Raw genomic sequence first — 14,357 nt, 5'->3', positions numbered from 1 at the left:
CTACAAGAAGAGAGGCAATTAGAGGAAAGTTCAACATTTCAGGATATTTAACATACTTCATAGTTTTAGGCTTTAGGGATATTTAAAGTGGTTTCCTTTGTATTGAATCTTTCACAATGCTGTTTCGGTATCTAGACAGAAAGAAGCTTGAGACCTAAATGAAGTACCACTATGGGGTATAAGAAGAAACATTTTTGTTCTCTTCAAAGAGTAAGATTATAGAAAGACAGTGGATGGGGCTTGGAGATGGTACAGAGTATAAAGTGTCTGTCTTGCCAGCATGAGGGATGGAGTTCTGGTCTCCAGAACCCCTACAAAGACACAGAAGACTATATAGGCAGTTTGCCTATATTCTCAAAATGTGAGAAATAGAGGTTGGGAATTACTGCATTTCCCAGCAAGATGGCTAACTAGACTCGATGAAATGATGAAAGTGTTAGTCTGGCTACAGCAAGAGACTCTGCCCCAATATTTAAGGCAGAAAGTAATCTCAGAAGATACTTAACATCAGTTTCAACCTCAGGCCTCCACAGTAACCGGCACACAAGTGTACATGGACACAACTATGCACACAAATATGCATATATAACACACATATCAAACATCATACACACACACACCACAAACATATATGTATATACATATATGAATATATGATATTGTATAAATACAAAAAATTAAAAATAAAATAAAAAAGAAACAACAGTTAGAGACCTAAATTTATAATCATTATATACTAAATTTAAAAAGTAATAATCTGAAATGAGATGTGGATTGGTATTTAACTCATAATGGGAAAAGTACACTGGAATAGAGAGGGTTCACTCGAACTTTTTTCTGTATTAGGTTTGTGGTTTATGAATCAGTTATACACACTTTTATTCAACTAAAGAAAGCCAGACCAAAGTATCCTTCACTTTGCTTTATGTTGTAGACAAATTACTATTTCTTTGGGAAGCAAAATCAAAGTGAAAGTTTTCTGTCATAATCTTCTAGGCATCAGCAACATGTTAGTACTGAGGATGATTTCATTTCTGAGTGTGCAGAAGGGACTTCTGTGGCATGTGTATGTTAGACTTTCTTGTCACATCTAGCATAGTGAATAGATCATAATAAGCACTCAATAAAAGCTTGGAATCAATGGATTTATAAGTGCATCAGATTTATAAATTATTTGCCTTGCTCTTCTAGTTGTAGTCATTTGGGAATCAAAATATAGAAGTCTATTTAATAAGCTACAAACCTATAATTTACAAAGCTATTTGTATTAACCATGACTTCTATCACTAATTGCATTCTATGTAGGAAATATCCAACAATGGCATGGAGAGAAGATAGCAGATCAAACGAGAAAAAGCAAGTGGGAATAGCAGTAATTACTCTGAAGTAGAACTAATTGTCCCAAATCCATTGCCTTCAGCCCCAGTTCACATAATAACTGCTTTGGTTCTTTTTTTGACTATACTATGATATATCTGCCCCACTACCAAAAATTAAAGCGAAGCCAATACGTTTTGCTTCCTACCATGTGTAGGCTATGCACATAGCCAGTAAGTGATTTAGATGCCCTCATGAAAAACTTGTTCCAGCTGTGTTTAATTTGCTATATGTAGGCTATACAGAAACAGTTCCTGGGCTGGAAAGATGGCTCAGTCATTAAAGACTGGTTGTTGAGGCTTACAACCAGAAGGACAAAAGAGAGTTCTAAGAGTAGGGTCATTATCTCTTCCATGATTTTCTTTGACAATGTTTATTATTTTATGACATGAAAACATGGAATGGTTTACATTGTTCATATGTCTCTTTTGAGTATACATCGATCACAGTGGAATTTAATTGTAATATGTAAATATTTCCATACACTCGATAATATAAATTCAGAAACCCTAGAATCAAAGTCCTTCAAATTTTTCTAAACAAAATTTATGATAAATTCATCAATTCCCTCAAATATTAAAGACACAAACATTCTATTTGCTTGTGGAGATCACGTAAAATCTTTTAAAACATGTTTATTTCATTTTAATTAGTAGAAAATGGCAGGGCAAAGTAAAACATGAAACTGGAAAAAGAGAAAACTGACATCCAATTTGTCCCATCTTTTCTTGAAAACAAAAACAAAACAAACGAAGCTATCACTATTGAGTTGGAGTGCAGCTCTGCTGTGTTTACCTAGGATTCACATGGTTCTGGCTTCATTTCTCAGCAGCTCCAGAAACCTCACACTACTAACCTTGTAAATAGCTACACAGCAAGGGAAATAATCCATAGACAAAGGGACATCTTTTTTTTGATTTTTAATATTTTTATTACATATTTTCCTCAATTACATTTCCAATGCTATCCCAAAAGTCCCCCATAGCGCCCCCCACTTCCCTACCCACCCCTTCCCATTCTATTGGCCCTGGTATTCCCCTATATTGGGGCATATAAAGTTTGCAAGTCCAATGGGCCTCTCTTTCCATTGATGGCCTACTAGGCCATCTTTCGATACATATGCAGCTAGAGACAAGAGCTCCGGGGTTCTGGTTAGTACATCATGTTGTTCCAACAATAGGGTTGCAGATCCCTTTAGCTCCTTGGGTACTTTCTCTAGCTTCTCCATTGGGAGCCCTGTGATACATCCAATAGCTGACTGTGAACATCCACTCCTGTGTTTGCTAGGCCCCAGCATCGTCTCACAAGAGACAGCTATATTTGGGTCCTTTCAGCAAAATCTTGCTAGTGTATGCAATGGTGTCAGCGTTTAGAAGCTGATTATGGGACGGATCCCTGGATACAGCAGTCTCTAAATGGTCCATCCTTTCATCACAGCTACGAACTTTGTCTCTGTAACTCCTTCCCTGGGTGTTTTGTTCCCAATTCTAAGAAGGTGCACAGTGTCCACACTTTGGTCTTCATTCTTCTTGAGTTTCATGCGTTTATCAAATTGTATCTTATATCTTGGGTATCCTAAGTTTTGGGCTAATATCCACTTATCAATGAATACATATTGTGTGAGTTCTTATGTGATTGTGTTACTTCACTCAAGATGATGCCCTCCAGGTCCATCCATTTGGCTAGGAATTTCATAAATTCATTCTTTTTAATAGCTGAGTAGTACTCCATTGTGTAAATGTACCATAATTTCTGTATCCATTCCTCTGTTGAGGGACATCTGAGTTCTTTCCAGCTTCTGGCTATTATAAATAGGGCTGCTATGAACATAGTGGAGCATGTGTCCTTTTTACCGGTTGGGACATCTTCTGGATATATGCCCAGGAGAGGTATTGCTGGATCCTCCGGTAGTACTATGTCCAATTTTCTGAGGAACCACCAGACTGATTTCCAGAGTGGTTGTACAAGCTTGCAATCCCACCAACAATGGAGGAGTGTTCCTCTTTCTCCACATCCTTGCCAGCATCTGCTGTCACCTGAATTTTTGATCTTAGCCATTCTGACTGGTGTGAGGTGGAATCTCAGGGTTGTTTTGATTTGCATTTCCCTGATGATTAAGGATGTTGAACATTTTTTCAGGTGCTTCTCTGCCATTCGGTATTCCTCAGGTGAGAATTCTTTGTTCAGTTCTGAGCCCCATTTTTTAATGGGGTTATTTGACTTTCTGGAGTCCACCTTCTTGAGTTCTTTATATATATTGGATATTAGTCCCTTATCTGATTTAGGATAGGTGAAGATCCTTTCCCAATCTGTTGGTGGTTTTTTTGTCTTATTGATGGTGTCTTTAGCCTTGCAGAAGCTTTGTAGTTTCATGAGGTCCCACTTGTCAATTCTCGATCTTACAGCACAAGCCATTACTGTTCTATTCAGGAATTTTTCCCCTGTGCCCATATCTTCAAGGCTTTTCCCCACTTTCTCCTCTATAAGTTTCAGTGTCTCTGGTTTTATGTAAAGTTCCTTGATCCACTTAGACTTGACCTTAGTACAAGGAGATAGGAATGGATCGATTCGCATTCTTCTACATGTTAACAACCAGTTGTGCCAGCACCATTTGTTGAAAATGCTGTCTTTCTTCCACTGGATGTTTTTAGCTCCCTTGTCGAAGATCAAGTGACCATAGGTGTGTGGGTTCATTTCTGGGTCTTCAATTCTATTCCATTGGTCTATTTGTCTGTCACTATACCAATACCATGCAGTTTTTATCACAATTGCTCTGTAGTAGAGCTTTAGGTCTGGCCTGGTGATTCCACCAGAGGTTCTTTTATCCTTGAGAAGAGTTTTTGCTATCCTAGGTTTTTTGTTATTCCAGATGAATTTGCAGATTGCACTTTCTAATTCGTTGAAGAATTGATTTGGAATTTTAATGGGGATTGCATTGAATCTGTAGATTGCTTTTGGCAAGATAGCCATTTTTACAATGTTGATCCTGCCAATCCATGAGCATGGGAGATCTTTCCATCTTCTGAGATCTTCTATAATTTCTTTCTTCAGAGACTTGAAGTTTTTATTATACAGATCTTTCACTTCCTTAGTTAGAGTCACGCCAAGATATTTTATATTATTTGTGACTATTGAGAAGGGTGTTGTTTCCCTAATTTCTTTCTCAGCCTGTTTATTCTTTGTGTAGAGAAAGGCCATTGATTTGTTTGAGTTAATTTATATCCAGCTACTTCACCGAAGCTGTTTATCAGGCTTAGGAGTTCTCTGGTGGAATTTTTAGGGTCACTTATATATACTATCATATCATCTGCAAAAAGTGATATTTTGACTTCATCTTTTCCAATTTGTATCCCTTTGATCTCCTTTTGTTGTCGAATTGCTCTGGCTAGGACTTCAAGTACAATGTTGAATAGGTATGGAGAAAGTGGACAGCCTTGTCTAGTCCCTGATTTTAGAGGGATTGCTTCAAGCTTCTGACCATTTACTTTGATGTTGGCTACTGGTTTGCTGTAGATTGCTTTTATCATGTTTAGGTATGGGCCTTGAATTGCTGATCTTTCCAAGACTTTTATCATGAATGGGTGTTGGATCTTGTCAAATGCTTTTTCCGCATCTAACGAGATGACCATGTGGTTTTTGTCTTTGAGTTTGTTTATATACTGTATTACGTTGATGGATTTCCGTATATTGAACCATCCCTGCATCCCTGGGATGAAACCTACTTGGTCAGGATGGATGATTGTTTTGATGTGTTCTTGGATTCGGATAGCAAGAACTTTATTGAGGATTTTTGCATCAATATTCATAAGGGATATTGGTCTGAATTTTTTATCTTTCTTGGGTCTTTTTGTGGTTTAGATATCAGAGTAATTGTGGCTTCATAGAATGAGTTGGGTAGAGTACCTTCTGTTTCTATTTTGTGGAATAGTTTGTGAAGAACTGGGATTAGATCTTCTTTGAAGGTCTGATAGAACTCTGCACTAAACCCATCTGGTCCTGGGCTTTTTTTAGTTGGGAGACTATTAATGACTGCTTCTATTTCTTTGGGGGATATAGGGCTGTTTAGATCATTAACCTGATCTTGATTCAACTTTGGTACCTGGTATCTGTCTAGGAACTTCTCCATTTCATCCAGGTTCTCCAGTTTTGTTGAGTATAGCCTTTGGTAGAAGGATCTGATGGTGTTTTGGATGTCTTCAGGATCTGTTGTTATGTCTCCTTTTTCATTTCTGATTTTGTTAATTAGGATGCTTTCCCTGTGCCCTCTAGTGAGTCTGGCTAAGGGTTTATCTATCTTGTTGATTTTCTCAAATTACCAGCTCCTTGATTGGTTGATTCTTTGAATAGTTTTTCTTGTTTCCACTTGGTTGATTTCACCCCTGAGTTTGATTATTTCCTGCCGTCTACTCCTCTTGGGTGAATTTGCTTCCTTTTGTTCTAGTGCTTTTAGGTGTGTTGTCAAGCTGCTAATGTGTGCTCTCTCTAGTTTCCTTTTGGAGGCACTCAGAGCTATGAGTTTTCCTCTTAGAAATGCTTTCATTGCATCCCATAAGTTTGGGTATGTTGTGGCTTCATTTTCATTGAACTCTAAAAAGTCCTTAATTTCTTTCTTTATTCCTTCCTTGACCAAGGTATCATTGAGAAGAGTGTTGTTCAGTTTCCACGTGAAGGTTGGCTTTCTATTATTTATTTTGTTATTGAAGATCAGCCTTAGTCCATGGTGATCTGATAGGATGCATGGGACAATTTCAATATTTTTGTATCTGTTGAGGCCTGTTTTGTGACCAATTATGTGGTCAATTTTGGAGAAGGTACCATGAGGTGCTGAGAAGAAGGTATATCCTTTTGTTTTAGGATAGACTGTTCTGTAGATATCTGCCAGATCCATTTGATCCATAACTTCTCTTAGTTTCTCTGTGTCCCTGTTTAGTTTCTGTTTCCATGATCTGTCCATTGGTGAAAGTGGTGTGTTGAAGTCTCCCACTATTATTGTATGAGGTGCAATGTGTGCTTTGAGATTTACTAAAGTTTCTTTAATGGATGTGGCTGCCTTTGTATTTGGAGCATAGATATTCAGGATTGATAGTTCCTCTTGGAGGATTTTACCTTTGATGAGTATGAAGTGTCCCTCCCTGTCTTTTTTAATGACTTTGGGTTGGAAGTCAATCTTATCAGATATTAGAATGGCTACTCCAGCTTGATTCTTCATGCCATTTGCTTGGAAAATTGTTTTCCAGCCTTTCATTCTGAGGTAGTGTCTATCCTTTTCTCTGAGATGAGTTTCCTGTAAGCAGCAAAATGTTGGGTCTTGTTTGTGTAGCCAGTTTGTTAGTCTATGTCTTTTTATCGGGGAGTTGAGTCCATTGATATTAAGAGATATTAAGGAAAAGTAATTGTTTTTTCCTGTTATTTTTGTTGTTAAAGTTGGCATTTTGTTCTTGTGGCTGTCTTCTTTTAGGTTTGTTGAGGGATTACCTTCTTGTTGTTTCTAGGGCGTGGTTCCTGTCCTTGTATTGGTTTTTTTCTGTTATTATCCTTTGAAGGGCTGGATTCGTGGAGAGATAATGTGTGAATTTGGTTTTGTTGTGGAATACTTTGGTTTCTCCATCTATGTTAATTGAGAGTTTGGCTGGGTATAGTAGCCTGGGCTGGAATTTGTGTTCTTTTAGTGTCTGTATAACATCCGTCCAGGATCTTCTGGCTTTCATAGTCTCTGGTGAAAAATCTGGTGTAATTCTGATAGGCTTGCCTTTATATGTTACTTGGCCTTTTTCTCTTACTGCTTTTAGTATTCTATCTTTATTTAGAGCATTTGTTGTTCTGATTATTATGTGTCGGGAGGTATTTCTTTTCTGGTCCAGTCTATTTGGAGTTCTGTAGGCTTCTTGTATGTTCATGGGCATCTCTTTCTTTAGATTTGGGAAGTTTTCTTCTATAATTTTGTTGAAGATGTTTGCTGGTCCTTTGAGTTGAAAATCTTCATTCTCATCCACTCCTATTATCCGTAGGTTTGGTCTTCTCATTGTGTCCTGTATTTCTTGGATGTTTTGAGTTAGGATCTTTTTGCATTTTACATTTTCCTTGATTGTTGTGCCGATGTTCTCTATGGAATCTTCTGCACCTGAGATTCTCTCTTCCATCTCTTGTATTCTGTTGCTGATGCTGGTATCTATGGTTCCAGATTTCTTTCCTAGGGTTTCTATCTCCAGTGTTGCCTCATTTTGGGTTTTCTTTATTGTGTCTACTTCCCTTTTTAGGTCTAGTATGGTTTTGTTCATTTCCATCATCTGTTTGGATGTGTTTTCCTGTTTTTCTGTAAGGACTTCTACCTGTTTTATTATGTTATCCTTTTTTTCTTTAAGGATTTGTAACTCTTTAGCAGTGTTCTCCTGCAATTCTTTAAGGGATTTTTGTGCTTCCTCTTTAGTGTCTTCTGCCTGTTTAGCAGTGTTCTCCTGTATTTCTTTAAGTGTGTTATTAAAGTCCTTCTTGAAGTCCTCTACCATCATCAGAAGATATGCTTGTAGATCCGTGTCTAGCTTTTCCGGTGTGTTGGGGTGCCCTGGACTGGGCGAAGTGGGGGTGCTGGGTTCTGATGATGGTGAGTGGTCTTGGTTTCTGTTAGTAAGATTATTACGTTTACCTTTCGCCATCTGGTAATCTCTGGGGTTAGTTGTTATCGTTGTCACTGTTTAAAGATTGGAGCAGAAGCTGTGTTCCACTCACCAGCAGTCTCTAAATCCTGCGGCAGGGGTCGTGGGTAGCTGATGGTACCCAGGTGCTGGTCCAGCCGGAAGAGGCCTGTGGTCCTACTCAGGCCGGTTTTCTGCTTCCCTAACTAATGCAGTCTCTGGTCCCGTGTGCAATTGGATTGGAGCAGAAGCTGTGTTCCACTCACCAGCAGTCCCAAAATCCTGGGGCGGGGGTCGTGGGTAGCTGGCGGGTGTCAGGCAACCCTGCGCTCCAGCTACCCCGGCGCTGCTCCGGCTGGATGAGGCCTGTGGCCCTACTCAGGCAGGTTTCACAAAGGGACATCTTAATACCTAGGTGAAGATATTTTCAATACACATATCTGGTAACAGGTTAATCTCCACAATGCATGACAGTTCAAAGTGTATCAATTAACAATAAAAATGTTATCTAATAATAAATTGGCAAAGACTTCAATAGACATACAAATGGACAAGAAGTATATAAAAGAGTGTCCCATAGCACTAATTATAAGGTAAATATAAAATAAAAGCACAATAACACATATGACCTCATATCTGATGGATAGCTCATTATGAAAAGAGGAAAATTACGTTTTGGGAAGGATACAGAACAACAGGCAGTCTTGTGCACTAATGGTAAAAATATGAAATATGAAATTAATGATTCTTTTTTTTAAATTTTTTATTAGATATTTTCCTCATTTACATTTCCAATGCTGTCCCAAAAGTTTCCCATACCCACCCCCCACTCCCCCTTTTTGGCCCTGTGTTCCCCTGTACTGGGGCATATAAAGTTTGCATGTCCAATGGGCCTCTCTTTCCAGTGATGGCCGACTAGGCCATCTTTTGATACATATGCAGCTAGAGACAAGAGCTCCGGGGTACTGGTTAGTTCATCATGTTGTTCCACTTATTGGGTTGCATTTCCCTTTAGTTCCTTGGGTGCTTTCTCTAGCTCCTCCATTGGGGGCCCTGTGATCCATCCAATAACTGACTGTGAGCATCCACTTCTGTGTTTGCTAGGCCCCAGCATAGTCTCACAAGAGACAGCTATATCTGGGTCCTTTCAGCAAAATCTTGCTAGTGTATGCAATGGTGTCAGCGTTTGGAATCTGATTATGGGATGGATCCCTGGATATGGCAATCACTAGATGCTCTATCCTTTCGTCACAGCTCCAAATTTTGTCTCTGTAACTCCTTCCATGGGTGTTTTGTTCCCAATTCTAAGAAGGGGCAAAGTGTCCACACTTTGGTCTTTGTTCTTCTTCAGTTTCATGTGTTTTGCAAATTGTATCTTATATCTCGTGGTAAACTAAGTTTCTGGGCTAATATCCACTTATCACTGAGTACATATCATTTGAGTTCTTTTGTGATTTGGTTACCTCACTCAGGATGATGCCCTCCAGGTCCAACTATTTGCCTAGGAATTTCATAAATTCATTCTTTTTAATAGCTGAGTAGTACTTCACTGTGTAAATGTACCACATTTTCTGTATCCATTCCTCTGTTGAGGGGCATCTGGGTTCTTTCCAGCTTCTGGCAATTATAAATAAGGCTGCTATGAACATAGTGGAACATGTGTCCTTCTTACCTGTTGGGACATCTTCTGGATATATGCCCAGGAGAGGTGTTGCTGGATCCTCCGGTAGTACTATGTCCAATTTTCTGAGGAACTGCCAGACTGATTTCCAGAGTGATTCTTAACCTTCGTAATGCTGTGGCCCTTTAAAATAGTTCTTTATATTGTGGTGAGCCCCAGGCATAACATTATTTCCATTGCTACTACATCACTGTACTTTTGCTACTGCTATAAATCATAATGTAAATATCTGATATGTAGGATATCTGATATATGGCCTCAAAGAGGTCATGATCCACAGATAGAGAGTCACAGTACTAGACCACTGAGGAGCCACATAGAAGTTTCTTAAAAACAGAAACATCTGATGATCTAGAAATCCTGAGGATATCTCCAAAGGCAATGAAATAATTTAGTTGAAAGCATTCTGTTCCTCCATGATTATCATAGTGCTCTTCATGAGAGCCAAAGTACAGACCCCAAATAAGTGTTCTATGTGAATCAAGACAAGCACAGTGGTTGCTAAATGACCTTATAGCCATGGGGAATCTAGTGTGAAAGAAGAAACTATTCCACTTTCTTTTAACAATTAGTATGATACCTGTGGACCTTTTTCGATACCTTTTTTGATAAAAAGACAGAAAGATAAAGAAGACTGGAAGAAATACAGCATCTTAAATGAGTGGTATAAGTCAAACTGGATGGCTGATAGATCCAAACTTATTACCCTGAACAATACTCAACTGCAAATAAATAAAAGGCCTCAAGATAAGACTAGATATACTGAACCTGGTAGAAGAGAAAGTGGGGAATATTCTTGAATACATTGGTACAGGAGATAATTTCTTAAACAGAACACTGATAGCACAGGGACTAAGATCAACAATTAATAAATAGGACTTCATAAGCCTGAAAATATTCTGTATGCAAATGACACCATCACTTGCACAAAGTAGCAGGCTACAAATTAGGAAAAGACATTTTTAAAAAAGATTTATTTATTTTCATATGTGAGTACATTTTAGAAGATTGTGAACCACCATGTTAACTCAGGACCTCTGGATAAACAATCAGTGTTATTAACCATTGAGCTATCTCTCTAACCCTTGGAAAATACTTTTATCAATCCTATGACCAGTATATGGCTAATATCCAAAATATATAAATAATTTAAGAAATTAGTTATCAAAAAACAAACAATCCAATTAAAATGTGTTATATATCTAAATATTATTTTCAACAGAGGAATCTCAAATGCCTGAGAAACAATGTTCAACATCATTAGTCATCAAGGAAATGCAAATCAAAATACTTTGAGATTCCATCTCACACAAATCAGAATGGCCAAGTTCAATTACATAAGTGATCTCTAATGCTGGCAAGGATGCAGAGTAAGGGGAACACTCCTGCATTACTGGTGGGAGTAGTGTATAGCCACTATGGAAATCAGTGTGGTGGTTCTGCAGAAAGTTAAGAGTTAATCTTCCTCAAGATCTAGTTACACCACTCTTGGACATTTACCCAAAGGATGCCTTATAAGGACACTTGTTCAACTCTGTTCATTGCTGCTCAATTCATAATAGCCAAGAATTGTAAATACCACAGATGCTTGTCAATGGATGAATAGAAAAAGAGAATGTGGTACATTTACAGAATGGCATATTACTTAGCTATTTAAAAAAAATGAAGTCATGAAATTCATATGTGAATGGAGGGAGCTAGAAAAGATTAATCCTAGATGAGGTAACCCGGACCCAGAAAGACAAATATGGTACATATTCACTTATATGTCAATGTTAAGTCTTTGATAAACAAGTTGCAGTTGTATAACTACAGAGTTCAGGTGCAGTGTAAGTGAATGGGGGGAGGAATAGATCTTCCTAGGAAGGGGAAATAGAATATATAGTTATGGATAAATGAGGAGGGGCATGACTTGTAGGATTGAACTGGAAGAGAAGGAAACAGGGATCAAGGGGAAAATATGGGGAAAGACATGTAAAACTGAGGGCCATCAGAGAGGTCATATGGAAAACTAATGCAATAGAAGCTTCACAAAATATAAACATATAAAGGCGATCTAAAAGAAGAACAGGATAGATAGATCCCCACCTGGGCATCTCTTATGATCAAATGAAGCTCCCAGTGACAATAGGTAATATCTAATTGAATTGCTGGTTAGCCCAGCTCCAAAGTCTTTGATCTATAATGATGTCTGCACGCTGTGCTACTACAATAGTGGCATATAACCTATGGGAGTAACCAACTACTATCTGGTTGGCTTGAAGCCCCATTCCATGAGATGGAACTCATATCCAACAATGCTGAGGGACCGAGGGGAAAACAAAATACTTCTTAATTAGTGGCCTCAACCTATGGGTTGGATATTTACACTATTGTTCAGAAGAGTTGCAATATCATATTTATGAAGTAGCAGTGAAATAATTTTGTGGTTGGGGGGTCAGCACAACATGGCGAACTGTATTAAAGGGTCACAGCATTAGAAAGATTGAGAACCACTGTTTTGAAGAAATGTATGCATAAATGACTCCTAATGATATTCTGCTGTATTCACAGATAAGGTTTTGCTCACACCACACATCATCAGAGAAGCTTCTGGTTTTCAGTGGATGATAACAAATACAGAGAGATACAGATGAACAGTGTGCAGAGAGAGAGAGATACCTTCAGTCCTCAGTCTTAAATAGGATGTCTCAAAACCATACTTAAGGACATGTTCATGCCCCAAAATAGATAGCAAACATATATGAGTTGTTTTGTGTTTATATATATGTATATATATGAGTTTGCTTATACACACACACACACACACACACACACACACACACATTTTATATATATATATATATATATATATATATATATATATATATATATATATATTCTGGTATTATATTTTAGAGATTCTTGTGAGTAAAAACATATCTTTCTCTGTGTCTATATGTATACCTCGTGCTTTTGTTTAGGCTCTTTTCCTTTTGATTGCTTCCAGTTTGTTTTTCTTTTATCTTATTTTATTATTATTATTTAGATGCCCATTTTCTAACAAGAGTAAGAAAGGATGTAGATTCCAATAGGAGGGAAGGTGAAAAGTTCTCAGAGTAGTTGGGGAGTGGAAACTATAATCATAATATATTTATATATTTGTGTATTTACATATTTACATATTTACATATTTACATATTGTAAAAATATATTTTCAATAAAAGAAAGAAAATTCCAATTGTAAATTAAAGAGATCTGTTGCACAATGTGGTAGTTAGTAAATTATATTGTATGCTCAAAAAATGCGGTGTAGATTTTGAAGGTTTTACTGTAAATACAAACCATCTGATATAATGTGATAATTAGTTTATTTCAATGTGCATATATTTGAAACATTGGATTTCGGTTTCCATACTATTCATCAAATAAAATATAATGATATTATAATCAGAGATATCATCTAAATTGATCATGGTGGTTTGAGTGAGAATAGCCCCCATTGCCTCATCTATTAGAACTCTTGGTCCTCACTTGGTGTAACTGGTTGGTAAGGATTAGATGTGGCTTGTTAGTGAAGGTGTGTCACTGAATTTTCAAAATCTGTTAAACAGATGACACATATCTGTGTAAAACACTCACATATATAAAATACAATGAAATAATTCTTTTAATTTTTTTCTTCAGTGCCAAAGGAGTTTTAAATTGTACAGGTTAAAAATCTTCTGATCTAAACAATGACGACCATCTTGTGTACTAGTACAGTATTATCCTAACCCTAACAAGTATGCAAAAACGTATTAAAAAATTACCCATTCCTTCCATTCTGAGTCTGATTCCCAAGTGCTCTAACACACCCAGGATCACAGGGAAGGAGTCTACAACATCTTCCCCTACGCTGGGAGTAACTGGGTCCCCCAATCCAGGGATGCAGAAACCCCCACCTGGCCAGTGGTATGGGTTCCTTCCAGTCTGAACCTGTGCCCTGAGTAGATGTTGGGTGTTGGTTCTGCATCTAATCCAACAAAACCCAAACGAAGATCGACTCCCAGGTGCTCAGAAACAGCTAGTATCACAGGATCACAGGATCACAGAGGAAGCTCGACTCCCAGGAGATCAGACAAACCCAGGATCACTGGAGCTCTGACACACTCAAGATAACAGCTAAGGTCACAACATATTTCACAACACCCAGTGCAACTAGAACTCTCACAGAATCCAGGGAAACACAAACTCCCACTCACTCAAAGGCATGGGTTCCTTCCACCTGTGCCAGGAGCAAACTCTGGGCTCTGGCTATGCATCCACTCCTGCAACACCCAGAGGAACCTTAAGTCCCAGGAGCTCTGATACAACAGGATCTCCGGAGCATGGTCACACCATGATATCAGGATCCCAGAGGCAGCATGACATCCAGGAGCTTGGACATACCCAGGGTCAGGACCACAGGATCCAAGAATCACATGATCACAGAGACAGCTAGACTCTGAGGAGTTCTGACACAGGAGAGACTTGCTCCAGTCAGAGACAGCAAGAGAAGGTAGTACTAGAGATAACCAGGTGGCAAGAGGCAAGCACAAGAACCTAAGGAATGAAAATTAAGGCTACTTGACATCGTCAGAACCCAGTTCTTCCACCACAGCAAGTCTGGGTATACCCCAACAGATTGGAAAACAATGATTCAATTT

Source organism: Mus caroli, unplaced genomic scaffold (assembly GCF_978045245.1).
Source record: "Mus caroli unplaced genomic scaffold, Mus_caroli_1 scaffold_5, whole genome shotgun sequence".
Classification (NCBI taxonomy): Eukaryota; Metazoa; Chordata; class Mammalia; order Rodentia; family Muridae; genus Mus; species Mus caroli.
Note: the sequence above shows the minus strand (reverse complement) of the source record.